The sequence below is a fragment of the Camelina sativa genome, chromosome 3, assembly GCF_000633955.1.
Source record: "Camelina sativa cultivar DH55 chromosome 3, Cs, whole genome shotgun sequence".
In the NCBI taxonomy this organism is placed as follows: Eukaryota; Viridiplantae; Streptophyta; class Magnoliopsida; order Brassicales; family Brassicaceae; genus Camelina; species Camelina sativa.
Window position 1 is genome coordinate 20,782,247 of NC_025687.1, and position 14,456 is coordinate 20,796,702.

A 14,456-nucleotide genomic window follows, 5' to 3' on the forward strand; every position below is an offset into this window, starting at 1 on the left:
AAAGATTTGAAGACTGTGCATGACAAGTTAGACAAGATTCTTCTTAGTCAACAGACAAACATTCACTTTCTTGCTGATGAAGACACAACAGTTCAAGATGGGGAGAATGAAATGGCTGAGTTGTGTTATGTTCATAATTAAGGTTGTTTCAAGCCTTACAACCAGTTCAAGAACAACAATCTGTCGTACAGAAGTACTAATGTGGCAAACCCACAAGACCAAGTCTATCCAGCCAAACAACCCCAGCAACATAACAATTATGTACCCAAGCAGCAAAACCAAAGTTTCCAGGCTCCAATGTGTCCCCCACCAGGATTTCAGACTAACTAGAGTCAGGAAGTAGATTTAAGAGCTATGATGCAGCAGATGCTACTTGGACAAGCAAATGGGCAGCTTGAGACATCAAAGAAGTTGGCTGAGTTAAACCAGAGGCTGGATTCTTCTTACAATGATCTGAATATTAAGTTTGAGAGTTTGAATTCTAAACTCAAGTTCATGGAGAGTAACATTGCTTCTACATCAGCTCCTAAGCCAAACCAACTACCTGGAAAGGCTGTTCAAAATCCAAGGGAGTTCACAACTAAAGTAATCCATTTCTATGAGGAAGCTGTCACTGAGGACAATGAAGTTCAAGCTGGGGAGGATTTGTCATAAGACAAAGCTCAGAGTGAAGGTTTTACACAACAAACAGAAAACGGAGTACCACTCGACCGTGTACTCGACCACTCACACGATCGAGTGCATGATCGAGTGACTGATCGAGCTAATCCCGTAGAAGCTGTTAAACCTGTTAGTTACATCCCTTCTGCTTACAAGCCTCCTCTACCATTCCCAGGGCGTTTCAAGGAACAAAAACTGAAGGAACTCAGGGAAATAGTTGAAAAGAAGGAATTGATGGCTTTGAAAGAAGAGGTTGTCATTCAATATAAAGAAGAAGAGATAGGACCTACTTTGGAACAATATGCTCCATATCTTCTCTACCAAGGCATGCTACTTGAGATATCTCAGCAGAAGGCTCAGAATCAGGATAAGAAGGATCTTGAGGAAATTGAGGGAGCTATCATTCCAACCAAACTTGAAGACCCAAGTCCATTTGATCTGCCTTGCTCTCAGCTAATTGCATGTCAACAAATGCTTGTATGACCTAGGGGCATCTACCAGTGTAATGCCCTACTCCATTGCACAGAAGCTTGGGCATAGTGACTTCAAGTCCAGTAACCTCTACTTATGTCTAGCTGATGGATCACATAAGGATGTGGTTGGTAAGTTGGAGAATTTCCCAATCAAGATAGGAAAAGCCAGAATTCCCACTGATTTCCTCATTATAGACATGGATAAGGAGTTGGAAGACCCTATCATCCTAGGAAGACCATTCCTAGCTACTGTTGGAGCTGTAATTGATGTTAAGGAAGGATTGATAACCTTGAACATAGCTGAGGGTCTGATCATGAAATTTGATATCAACAACCCAACCAACTTGCCTTCTAGAGGCCAACCTTTTGTTCTTAAAGACAAGAGAGATCATGAGGTCTCAAGTGAAGTGGAAACTCCAAAGGCTAAGTTCTCTTCTGATGAGGATTCAGTTGAAAAGCTCAAGGGTTCAGTTCAAGAGTTCACTAGCTTGGTGAAGGAACTTCGGGTTCAGATCAACAAGAGGTCTTTGAAGAAAGCAAGGCCAAGGTTCAAGCTTAAGCAGAAACAAGGTTCAAGTTTAAAGGGTGAAGTGATCAAGAATCAGCTTCACAGTGATCAAAATACACCAGGGAGAATCTCATCACCTCCTTGGTCTCCAAACCAAGCCTGAAAAGACATCAAAAGTCAAGCTTAGTGACTTTAAACAAGCTCACTAGGGAGGAAATCCCTAAGGTATCATTGTACATAAGTTTGATTTTCCTTGTAGTTTTGATATTTTTCTTTTATGTTTGTGTTGGACAGACCTTTATTAAAGAGAATAGATGGGTTTAGGAAGAATTGAACTTGTAGAAAGGAACTTTTGGGGCCACTCGACCAGCCCACGAGGGTTACTCGATCGAGTGACTATAGGCCCAGGCCCACTCGGTTCAATTTCTCTTTTGCTCGATCGAGTGGATGGAGAAACAATTTCGAAATTTGAATTTTGGTCAAGCACTCGACCACGTGGGGTAGAGTGGTGGGGTCGAGTGACATCAAAAGTGAGTCAAAGATTCCCAATTCAAATTTGAATGGTATGGACGCTCCACTCTTGCCTTCTTGTCCTCTTTAGCCTCTTTATAAAGAGCAAACTCAATTTTAGTCATTCACACTCTCTCATTGGCTTAAAACACTAAAAATCTAGCTAGAAATCTCTCTCAAGTTTTATCTTCTTGCTCAAGCTTAGTTCTTTCGGCTTTTGGGTTACTAACCTATTAACTTTGAGCTTTGAATCTATCTCTTTCATTTCTCTTTCAAAATGTCTTCAAGGTCTAGAGAGACATCACAACAAGCTGCCATTCGTGAAGCTGAAGGAAAGAAGGCTGCTGATCGATTCATGGATCGCCGTGATGCATCCTTGGGAACACAGAGAGAAACTGGTGAACGCACTCGACCACGTACTCGAGGGGGCAAACGACCGAGTGCTAGCTCGAGTAAGGGGTCGAGTGGCTTTTCAAAGAAGAAAAACCAACTTGTTGAGGAAGATCCAGAGCGGACAAAGAGTGATGAGGAGATGGAGGTTACTCTTGAAGAGCACATAAGAAGACACAAGGCAAAAGGGAAGAGGCCTGCTCAAGAACACCAAGAAGAAGAGAATGAAAGTGAAGATGAAGAAGAGGTGGAAGAAGAATATGGTTCCCAAACTCCAAGCCAACTCTATGAAGCTTTCATGAAGATGAGCTTCCAAGGAACAAGATTTCCTCATAAAGAAACCATGGAGAAGCTGGGTATTGCTGAAGATATTGAGTTTTTGTTTGAGAAATGCAACCTAAGCAAATTCATGGGTTTGTGCTTGAAGGGGTATAGGGAAGAGAGTTGTGAATTTCTATCCACCACCAAGCTTCATCTCTTCACAAGCATGGACCAAGACATGGGAGCTGGTTACATTGACTTCACCATCAAGGGCAAGAAGTATGAGCTGTCACTCAAGCAGCTAGCCACACTCTATGGGTTTGAAGTTGGAAGTGAAGAGGACATGGTCATACCCAAGGAAGAACTTTTTGCTGTTTGGGAGACAATTGGAGACAACAAGCTTTATTCTTCTTCCAAGACCAAGAGTTCAAAGATAAGGAGTCCAGTCCTAAGGTACTTCCACAAAGCTTTAGCAAATACATTCTTTGCTAGGAAGGAAACTGGAAACTTGAATGAGGGAGAGCTTAAGATGATTGATGTAGCACTCTAAGGAATCATCACACAAGCAAGAGATGGGACTGTTATCCTTGGGAGCAGTGTGGATACAGATTTGGCTATGGTCCTCATTGACCAATTCATCTATTATAGAAGCTGGGTTAGCAAGCTGCACAAGAGGAACTCAACTGGAGTTCTAACCATTGGAGGCATCATCACTCCAATCCTTGTAGCTGCAAATGTACCACTTCAAGGAGAGAAAGCCAAACCAAGATGGATAGACACCCAATATCTCACTTCCACCCTCATTCTAGCAAAGAAGTTGCACCATGGGAAGCACCTCTTCAACTTTGAGCATCCAACAGTGGGGAAGACTCAGCTTGTTCTACCTAATTAAGCACTCACCACCATAAGAGAAGGGCTGAACATTGACTTTTGGCCAGTTGCTGAATTCTTGTTTGATGGTACAACCCAAGTAAGAGAGGATCAAGCTAGAGATATGGAGATGGCCGATGGGAAAGAACATATTTATTTTGAAGAGTATGAACCAAGACCAAGAGATAGTAGAGGGGTTAGAGAGACAAGCAAAAGTGGAACAAGTGGCATGGGAAGACTGTGGATAAATTGAAGAAGAAGATGGGTAAGATGGCTAAGTCCATAAAGGGTTCAAAGAAGGAAATTGCTGAGCTAAAGAGTGGAGATTCATCACCAGCACCATCAAGACCTTTGAGGAGGATCAGCTCAACTAGAACATTGTCCAGAGCTGAAAACCCGGTGATACCAGCTAAAGCTTCACTGCATGAGCCAATTCAGAAGGAGAGAGGTTCATGCCGCACAGAACTTCAGTTTCCGAGGCACTCGAGCACCCACTCGACCAAGCACCTCTGATGTACTCTACCGAGCACCTGCCCATACCTCCTTATGGCTTCCCAGCTCCAACAGGTTATCCACCTTATCCCTATGGTCCAGCTTACCCACCCTTTCCACCTCAGTACTTAATGGACCCAACCCTTCTGCAACAATACTATGAGCACCAAGGTCAGCCATTCTACCTACAACAGGCCACTCGACCAGCCAGCTCGACCCTACACTCGATCGAGTTGCAACCGATGGCCATAGTCGAGTACCCTGTTTCTCCACTTCCAAGTCAGAGTCAAGACCCCAACTACACCTATGACAGCATGAGTTATGCTGTAGACAACTTCTTCAACAATCCATAAGGTACCACAATCACCATCTCATTGTAAATACCATTGCATTTCTTGTTTTGTTTTATTTTAAGTCTTGAATCCTCTTTCAAATTTCTATTACACAAGGGACTGTGTAATTTAAGTTTGGAGGAGGGTTTGAGATGACATTTTTCATTGTTTTCTATTTTCTTAGTTCAAATTTTTAGCATTATCATATTAGAATTTGTATTTCATCTAAGGCATAGAAAAACCAAAAAATTTGAAAACTTTTCATATAAGACTCATTCATATTTGCATTAAGGATCTATGATGAGTTTAGCCTTGGTAACTTGCTTGAATTCACTAAACTAGGATCAATGTCCAAGTTAATAGTACTTTGATGATAGTTGAGTAGTTGGAAACATAAGATTGAACCAAGTCTAGAATTCCTATATTGCATTCTGTCTAAACTAAAGCATGTTGTGATATGAAACCATTTCCTATTTATAAGAACCTAATATTGACTTTTAATTATCAGTTTGTGCATTGCTTTAAACTCATGGATACTTTATACATATTTAGATCATCTTTTCCCATTTTCACCACTCTTGTTGATCCAAGTAGCTGATTTCATCATTGAATCAGTTTTCCCATACCCTTAACCAACCTTTCTTTCAAGCCTTGTTAAATCTTGTGTGTGTGAGGCTTATTTTGGGATTGAGCTTGGTAGAAAGTGTTAGGTTGAACTGACAGGAATAAAACCTTGTGTAGTTCTAGTTTTCATTTTTCAAACTAGATAGGACTAGGTGGTTTAAATTCTGGGTTTGGGCCTTGGTGAGTTCAAAAAGAAAAGAAAAGAGGGAAAAGAGAAAGAAAAGGGTAAAGTCCTTAGGAGGGAATTGTTTTAAAGAAAATTCAAACTCTAAATGAAAGAATGGGAGCATTAAAAGTTCTAAGTAAGGTTCTGGTCAAAGAAAAGAATAGTCTAGTGAAAAGCTATATGACTTGGGAAACAAGTAAGAGTAAGAATCTTAGCAAATAAGAAAGAAACCCCATTCCACTAAGAGAAATCACGTAAGAAACCCCTCCTAGGACAGAAAAACAAAGAGAAAAAGGGAAAAAGAGAAAAGATGAAGTTAAAGGGTAGAAATAGGACATCATGGATTTAGAATGATTAGGAACAAACACTTTAGATACCTTTGGGTAGACAAGGTTCTGTTCTTGTATGTGTCTAAGTGATCTTGCCTTTAGCCTTTTTCTAGAGCTCAATCCACTTTTTGCAAGAGAACCCTTGTTATTGATAAGCCCCACTCAAAACAGAGACCATTATTGTTTCTAAACCCTTATTACCAACCCAAATGAGTTTAAGCACTGCATAATCTGATTCATGTTCTTGTTTAATGAATGTTAAAGGAAATGGTTGATTTGAATGCATATAGAAGTCCAAAGCTTGAATCAGTTAAGGTTGTGAAAGGTTTGTCTAAAATCTTAAAGTACAGCTCATTCACTAGTAACTCGGACATTGATTCTAGCTAGTCTATTAGCATGTCTAAGGTTCTGAGATCCCACTTTCAAACCTCACTTTCCTACTCATAACTTGTTTTTTTGCTTGAGGGCAAGCAAAGACTAAGTTTGAGGGTGTTGATGTTCACATATTTTACCTTGTCTTACCTTAGTTTATTTACACATTTTGCATGTTTTATTAGCTTGTTAGGTCATCATTGAGTATTTTTAGGGCTGTTTATGCATTACAGTAGATTTGCATTCCATTGCATTTTTTCTTGCATAAACAGGTGATTTAAGACCCAATGGAGCATGGATAAGTGTGAGGGAGAGTGAAGCCATCAAGAGAAGCAGACAAAGGAGCTAGAGCATAAGAGAATCAAGGTCCGGAAGTTTACTCGACCACCACACTCGACCAGACACTCGACCGTGTGCTGAGAGGGACTCGACCGACTGAAAGGAGTAGAAGAAGACCTGACTCGACCATGCACTCGACCGAGCACATGGTCGAGTCAACCGAGCCGCCTCTCTATTTTGTCCTGTAGCCATTTTAGGGCTTCCCTACTTTTCTATATATACCCTTTCTCCTCTATGGCCGCTGACAAGCCACTTTGCAGAGGAAAAATATCAGAAAACCTAGTTTTTATCCTTTTTGGGATTTTAGCTTTTAAGTTTACATCATCAACACTTTTAAGCTTTCTTAAGATTTTCATACCTTGTTGCTTCTGTAACTTTTTGGGTATTGAGAATCTAAGTTTATTTCTTTGAACAAAGTTGTAGATCTTCATCTTATCTTTCTAATCATGCAAGTTTCATTGATTTCTAGGTTTATGATTTTGTTCATCATGTGTTGTTCATCTGAGTAGTGTGTTAGGATCTTAGGGATGGATTAGGCTGGATGAGAGTTATGATTGTTTAAATATCTCTTCTAGATTAGGCATGCTCTATGCTGTTCTTATAACTGAGAGGGTAAGAACAGATCCTAGGTTGCTTAGCATCATACCAATGTTTAAACTTCTGGATAATACTAATGCTAGAGATTACTGTTCCTATCCCAAGAGATTGGTTATGTAGGAAGGTTTTTGACATGTGATGATCTGTATCTTTATGCCTGCTTTTTTATGGAATAGCTAGTGAGAACTAGATCTAGGAGTATCTAAGCTTGATTGTTATTGTCATGAGAATGGATTAACAAGTATTGGAAGATCATTGTCTAGAGATAGCTCACTGTTGATTGAGGTTTGTTGGTCATTTTAGATTAGTATAGCTCAAGTCCAGCCCATGAATCCATCCCTGGGACCTTCTGTGTTTATTGATTTCTCTATTTGATTACTGTTATTCGCTTTCTGTTTGATTTACTTTCAACCTGCTCTGTTTGATTGTTAAGTTTTGTTTATGTTCTTTGTAGCTTCCCACTCGACCCAGTACTCGATCGAGCATACGATCGAATGCCTGCTCGATTTCGTTTCCCAGTTCTTGCTTTATGTCTTGCATCTTTCTAGTTTCATTCTTGTTTCATTGCATGTCTTAGTTTCAGTTATTATCTTGCATTTAAACTGTCATTTTAGTAGTTTTACATTCTTCATTTACATTTTTGTCATCGAACTGTTACACCAAAAACATTTTCATATTTGGCTTCACTTAGATAAGTGTTTACATCTTGACTGCTTGCATCATACTCATTATGGATTGACATCTCTTATACTGCAACCGCATAAGAGTAACTGAAACCTCTTGCATTCCACCTGATCATATATATTTGGTTTTAGCTTGTGTCTATTGTCTGATTGCATCATTCATACATTCATAAGTATTCCAAACTCACAAAAAGATATGTTTCAGAAGAGGTCATAATTTTAAGTAGCTTTGGTACAATGCGATACTTTTGAGGAGTAAAAAAGCATTGATCCTTAACATGATATGACATATATCATGTTTGGATTGTTTATAGATTTTGTATTTCTGAATTATCTAAGGCTCTATATATACCATCATGATTATAATATGAGGGATTTTCATAAATACCCTTTTTCTATGTCACTTTTCAAAAATACCCTTTCATGGTGTCTATTTTCAAAAATACTCCTTTTCAATATATAAAATGATTAAATTCTAAACCCTAAACCCTAAATACTAAACTTTACCTCATAAAAACTATACCCTAAATATAAAATTGAGAACCCAGACCAAAAAAATATTTCTAAGAATTAAATTTAAGATATTGTAATTGTGTAAAAGAAGGTAAAAATGAAAATGTTCAAAAAAGGGTATTTTTGAAAAAAGGTATCTCAAAAAGGGTATTTATAACAAATTCTCTTATAATATTAAAATTTTTATTTTTATTATGTTATATTAACTTTCTTTCGATTTCGCAACTTTGATTGGGTTGGTCATAAAATCATTGTAATGGAGTAGATAATTTTCACCAGTTGGAGTAAAAGAAATTCATGGTTAAAGAAATGATGTCACAAAACAATTTTAGTAATTATAAGAACTATAATTATGCCAAGCAACATAAAATTTGTTTAATTTGTTTAAAAGACATATTTAATGGTGAAACATATAGTAAAATTGTATGTGGTTACTACATTATATGTTGCTTTGATAAATTCTTTGCATGTAAATTATTTTGTAATACGTTGTGAAACGTTTTTGAAATTTGAGAATAATAATATTTTTAATGATGAGTATTTGGCAAAAGTTTTGGTGGGATATAATTTAGCTTTAGATTATTGTAATAATTGTTATAATATATTACAAATATAAAAATGTAAATAAGTGTATGAAGGTAAATACACATTATTGTAATAATTGTTATAATATATTAAAAATATAAAAATATAAATAAGTGTATGAAGGTAAATACAAATATGATTTTTTTTTTCTAACTAAAAATTTATTTTTATATTTTTAAAAAATTGTTAAGGATTTAGGATTTATTATTTTTAACGATTTTAATACCCACACGATGTGCAGGCCCTTATCTAGTTAATAATATACCATGGTGTTGTTAGTATTAATTTATAGAAGTTTTACTGAAATTATGAATTAAAAAGATTTGACTCAAAAATAAATCCAAATTTAAACCGAAACCATAATAAACCATTTTAGTTTGAATATCCAGACAAAAATTCCAGATTGAACATTCTTATTTATTAATTATAAAAAACTATTGCTTAACTAATTTATTTTGTTGATATTCAATTTGGATAACTAAAGTAAATGAGTTTTAGTACTAGTGGCTGAGTATTGGATTCATATAGGAGTTCTTTAACTCCTTATATGGTTGAAGTAATGATGCACACTCAACAATGGCTGAGGTGATCAGTTTAACCCTTTTCTTCTGATTTATATCTATTTTAGATTTGTTTTTTTACTTCTGATTTCTCTTTACTATTCTACAGGTGGTTCTTATAAAGCAGAAGCTGATGTTGCTTCCATGATGCAGATTTTGGATGATGTTGCATTCTTTGAATCCCTTTGGTTAGTATAAGTGTATAACCAATTTGTTTTTACTCTTGTTTATATACAATTCTATTTATTTATGACCATTGTTTTTCTTGTATAGATTCTTGGAATACACAAAATGATACTCAGTGACTCCTGTTTGCCTTGGTATAAGTTATGTATTTCAATTTATGTCTTCTAAATACTAGTTAGATTATTGAATGTTGGAACTTGGATTACTTATTGTGTTTCTATGTTTTTAATGTTTACATGTAGTAATATAATTAGGAAGCTGCTCTTTTTGTACTTTTTGATGTGGAATAGCAGCATTAACATATCTCGGGAATAGTAAAGTGGTAGCTGCTCTCTTTTGTGGTTTTTTGATGTCGATTAGCAGCATGCACCATGCAACCTTGATATGGTATTGATTCAATAGCTTTTACCTCCTAAACAATGAGTTGGTATTGATTCAATTTTAATCAAACTATTAGGCTGAGGGCTTTTGGTCCATTCTTTTGTAAATCACGGGTGCATATGGGTCTGTAATGATGTGATATATACTTGCACTTATTAGGCTCAGTTTTTTTGGCTCCTTCGGTGAAAAATAACCGAAGTAGTGAAGATTCGGTTTGAATTAGGAATGCAATAATTCTCAGAAAACCGATCCGATTAACCCGAGTCCCAAATACACCGAACCGAATAAATTTCCGGTCCAATTCGGCAAGATTTCTCAAAACCCAAGTAAGCAACAAACCAAATAAGCCGATCCGATTAAGACGAAAAAAACCAAAAGCCCAAGGCTACACACAACCTCCTAGGGCCCCTCGATCCTATGTCCCGTACCAAACACACACTCCGCCTTGATACCACAAAGGCAACCAACCAGACTCACCCATATCCTCCGCACTGTTACCTCAACGTAAAAAACCGGGCATTCATGGCTGCATCGTCATGCAGCACTTCGGTCTAGTAGCTAGCTAGACACCAAAATGTCCCTTCTGTGAGATCCCTCTTGATTAGCTCACTGGACATCCACATCACATGTTGGGAATAGAGATTGACCTCTAGCTACGAACCGAGACATTTAACTAGCGGACTAGATAGGACAAGCACTTAAATCTAAGTCTAACGACGACAAGAATTAAGTACTAGGACACAACCACACAATCAAGCAAGATAAACAAGCATCACATGCAAGAAATCAAGCAATCAAGCAAGAGCATCACACACAAATATAAAGCAAGAAAACAATCAAGCATCCTAAGATTTTCTACTCATGCATGCAACTCTAATTATGCACCCATCCCATCATTTAAACCCCCACATTTAAATGTTCACCAAATATTTTAAATTAATTCTCCAAATTGTTACACATGCATGCAACTTTTTCTGTCCTCGAGATTCTCGCATAACTTTACAAAAAAAAAATAACTCTCCAATGGACTGATTTTCCATCAAATTCATGAGGTTAAATTTCTAATTTTAAGGACACCGACGGCTCTTTTCCTCACGAAGATTCTCGCATGACTTAAAAAAATAACTCTCCAATGGACTGATCTTCCAACAAATCCATGAGATTATATTTCTCAATTTTTGGGCACACAACTTTTTCCCTCCCGGAGATTCTCGCATGGTCTCACCAAAAATAACCCATACCGTAGAATGATCTCCCATCAAGTCTACGAGAGTTTAACCTTCCCAAAACTAACATGCAAAATTATTTTAACAACATGCATGAAACTGACTTTCTTTGTGGTGTGGTGAATGAATGATGTATGGAATGATGATGTATGGAATGAATAGAAGTCAGGATGTTTCAATTCCCCTTATGCAATTGTAGTATAAGAGGTGTCAATCCAATCTGAGTGTTTGTGAACAATCAAGATGTGCATATGAGTCTAAGTCAAGCCAATTGTAAAGATTGTTTGTCACTAACAATCCTATAATGAGATATGAAATGCAGAAAGTAAAAACAACTAGAACAAGATACTAAATGCAAACAGAACAGACAAATTAAAGCTATAATGAAACTAGAACAGAGATAGACACTATGCTAATGAACTAATGCAAGACAAGTAATGAACAGGAAACTACGTGAATGCAATGGAAATGAAACAGGAATGAAACAAGACAATCACAAATCAAAAACACAAGTTCTGGGGATGAACTCGAGCAGCACTCGACCGAGTGTAGGTCGAGTACGTGGTCGAGCTAGACTTAAACGTGAAAACAGAGCAACACAAGAAAAACAGAGCAATGCTAAAACTAATCAAACAACAAGCAAGCAATGATATTTAGACTAAGATTTCAATAAACAAAGAAGGCCTTGAGGAGGGATTCATGGGCTGAGCTAATCATTGTGGTTATCTAACTTGGTCAACAAATCTCAAGCAAACTTTGAGCTGATCTCTAGACATACTATTCTAAGACATGTTTAATCCACTCTCATGGCAAGAAACAATCAAACCTATGCATTTCTAGACTTGTTCTCACAAAGAAAAGAATCTACACAAGCAGGCATTAAGCAATACATCTCAAACCAAACAAGACTTCTAATCTCTTAGCAAGCCTAATGGTAAGCTCTAGATCTAGCCTTATCTATGCTCCTTAGACATTGGTGTGATGTTAAGATGCTTGAAATCAAACCCTACCTTCTCAGATATAGGATCAGCATTAAGATCATCTAGCCTAGAAGAGATCTACAACAATCAAGCTTGACCAAATCAAACAAACCACAAGATCAACCCAGCCTAACCCATCCTCAAGGTCCTAAACAAACTACTCACAAGAACACATGGTGAAATATGTCAAAAACCCAGAAAATATTGAAACTTGCATCATTAGAAAGATGAAACAGAGATCTACAATATTGATGAAGAAATAAAACTCGAAATCTTAATATTTTGAAAGTTATGAAACAAACAAAATACAAGAATCTAGTCTTTCTTTCTTAAACAAGTACAAAATCTAAAATAAAAGAAAGTGCAAAAGGAATAAAATCTAAAAAAGGTAAAAACTAGGTTTTAGACTCTCTAAAAAGCTGGACTCTTTGGTGGCTGCAGGTACAAGGGCCTTATATAGGAGGTGAGGTGGAAGCCCTAAAAATACAAAAAGTCAAAGTAGTCAACGGCTCGGTCAACTCGACCAGTGCTCGGTCGAGTGGCTGGTCGAGCTGGCTTCTCTCGTGCATTCTCCACTCGGTCGAGTCCTCCTCAGCACACGGTCGAGTGGTGGTCGAGTGGTGCGGTCGAGTTGGACTCCGGACCTTGATTCTACAGCCTTAACTCTCTTGTTTTCTCCTCAGGATTGCTTCACTTCTCCTCAGCATTGCTTCCATGCTCCTTAAGCTCCAAAATCACCTGTTTATGCATGAAAAGATGCAAATGCAATGCAACTATACTCTAATGCATGATTAGTCCTAAAGCTACACAATAATGGCCTAAATGGATAGCAAAAGATGCAAAAGTTGTGAATAAACTAAGGGAAAACAAGGTAAAATATATGAACATCAACACCCCCAAACTTAGTCTTTGCTTGCCCTCAAGCAAATAATCAAGACAAAAGAAGGTAGGTGAGGTTTGAAAGTGGGATCTCAGCTCCTAAAGCTTGCAAATAGACTATCTAGAATCAATGTCCAAGTTACTAGTACTATGATGCAAGTTGAATGAGCTATACTTAAAGACTTTAGACAAGCATATCACAACCTTCACTGATTTGAGCCTTAGACATCCACATGCATTCAAATCAACCATTTCCTTTAACATTCATTAATCAAGAACATGAATCAATTCTATGCAATGCTTAAACTCATTTGGCTTGGCAGTAAAAGGTTTAGAGACAATGATGGTCTCTTTTTAGAGTAGGGCTTATCAATATCAAGGTTCTCTCATAAAAAATGGATTGAGCTTTAGAAGAATGCTAAAGGTAAGAACACTTAGACACATACAAGAACAAAACCTTGTCTACCCAAAGGCACCCAAAGTGTTTATCCTATCAATCTAAACCCAATTGATCCTAGTGCTACCCTTTAACTTCTTTTCTTCTTTTTCACCCTTTTCTCTTTTGGTTTTAAAGTCTTAGGAGAGGTTTCTTATTTGATCTTTCTAGTGGAATGGGGGATTCTTACTTATTTGCTATGGTTCTCTTTTCTTCTTATTCTTAAGACATATAAGCATTTTGCTAGACTTCTCTTTTCTTTCTTTCTTTTCTTTAACTAGAACCATCTTTAAACAACCTTATTCTTCCCATTCTTTCACTAGACTTTAAATTTTCTTAAACACATTCCCCTCCTAAAGACTCTAACCTTTTCTTTCTCTTTTTCCTCTTTTCTTTTCATAACAGCCAAGTCCCAAACCCAACAAGTGAACCACCTAGTCCTATCTAGTTTGAAAAATGCAAACTAGAACTACACAAGGCTTTACTCTTGTCAGTTCAAACCTAACACTTTCTACCAAGCTCAATCCCAAAAATAGGCCTCACACACACAAGAATAAACATGGCTTGAAAGAAGGTTTGGTTTAGGGGTAGGGGAACTGATTCTTAATGAGGAAATCAGCTACTTGGATCAACAAGAGTGGTAAAAAGGAAGAAGATGATCCAAATATGTATGTGGTATCCATGAGTTTAAAGCATTGCACACATTGATAATTGAAAGTCAATATTAGGTTCTTATAAATAGGAAATGGTTTCAAATCTCAACATGCTTCAATTTAGACCAAATGCAATGTAGGAATTCAAGGCCTGGTTCAATCTTATTCTAACCACTCAACTAGCATCAAAGTACTATTAACTTGGGCATTGATCCTAGTCTAGTGAATAAACAAGCTAATAAGGGAATACTCATCATAGATCCCTAATGCAAGTACTATACAATCCTACATGAAACATGCTAAACAAGATCCTAATGTGCAGTGCAAACTACATGAACACTTTTTTTTTTATAAAGATTTTTGCAAAAATTTTCAAATTTTTAGGGTTTTTCTATGCCTTAGATGCTATGCAAGTATTAACATGATTATGCTAAAAATTTGAAATAAGAAT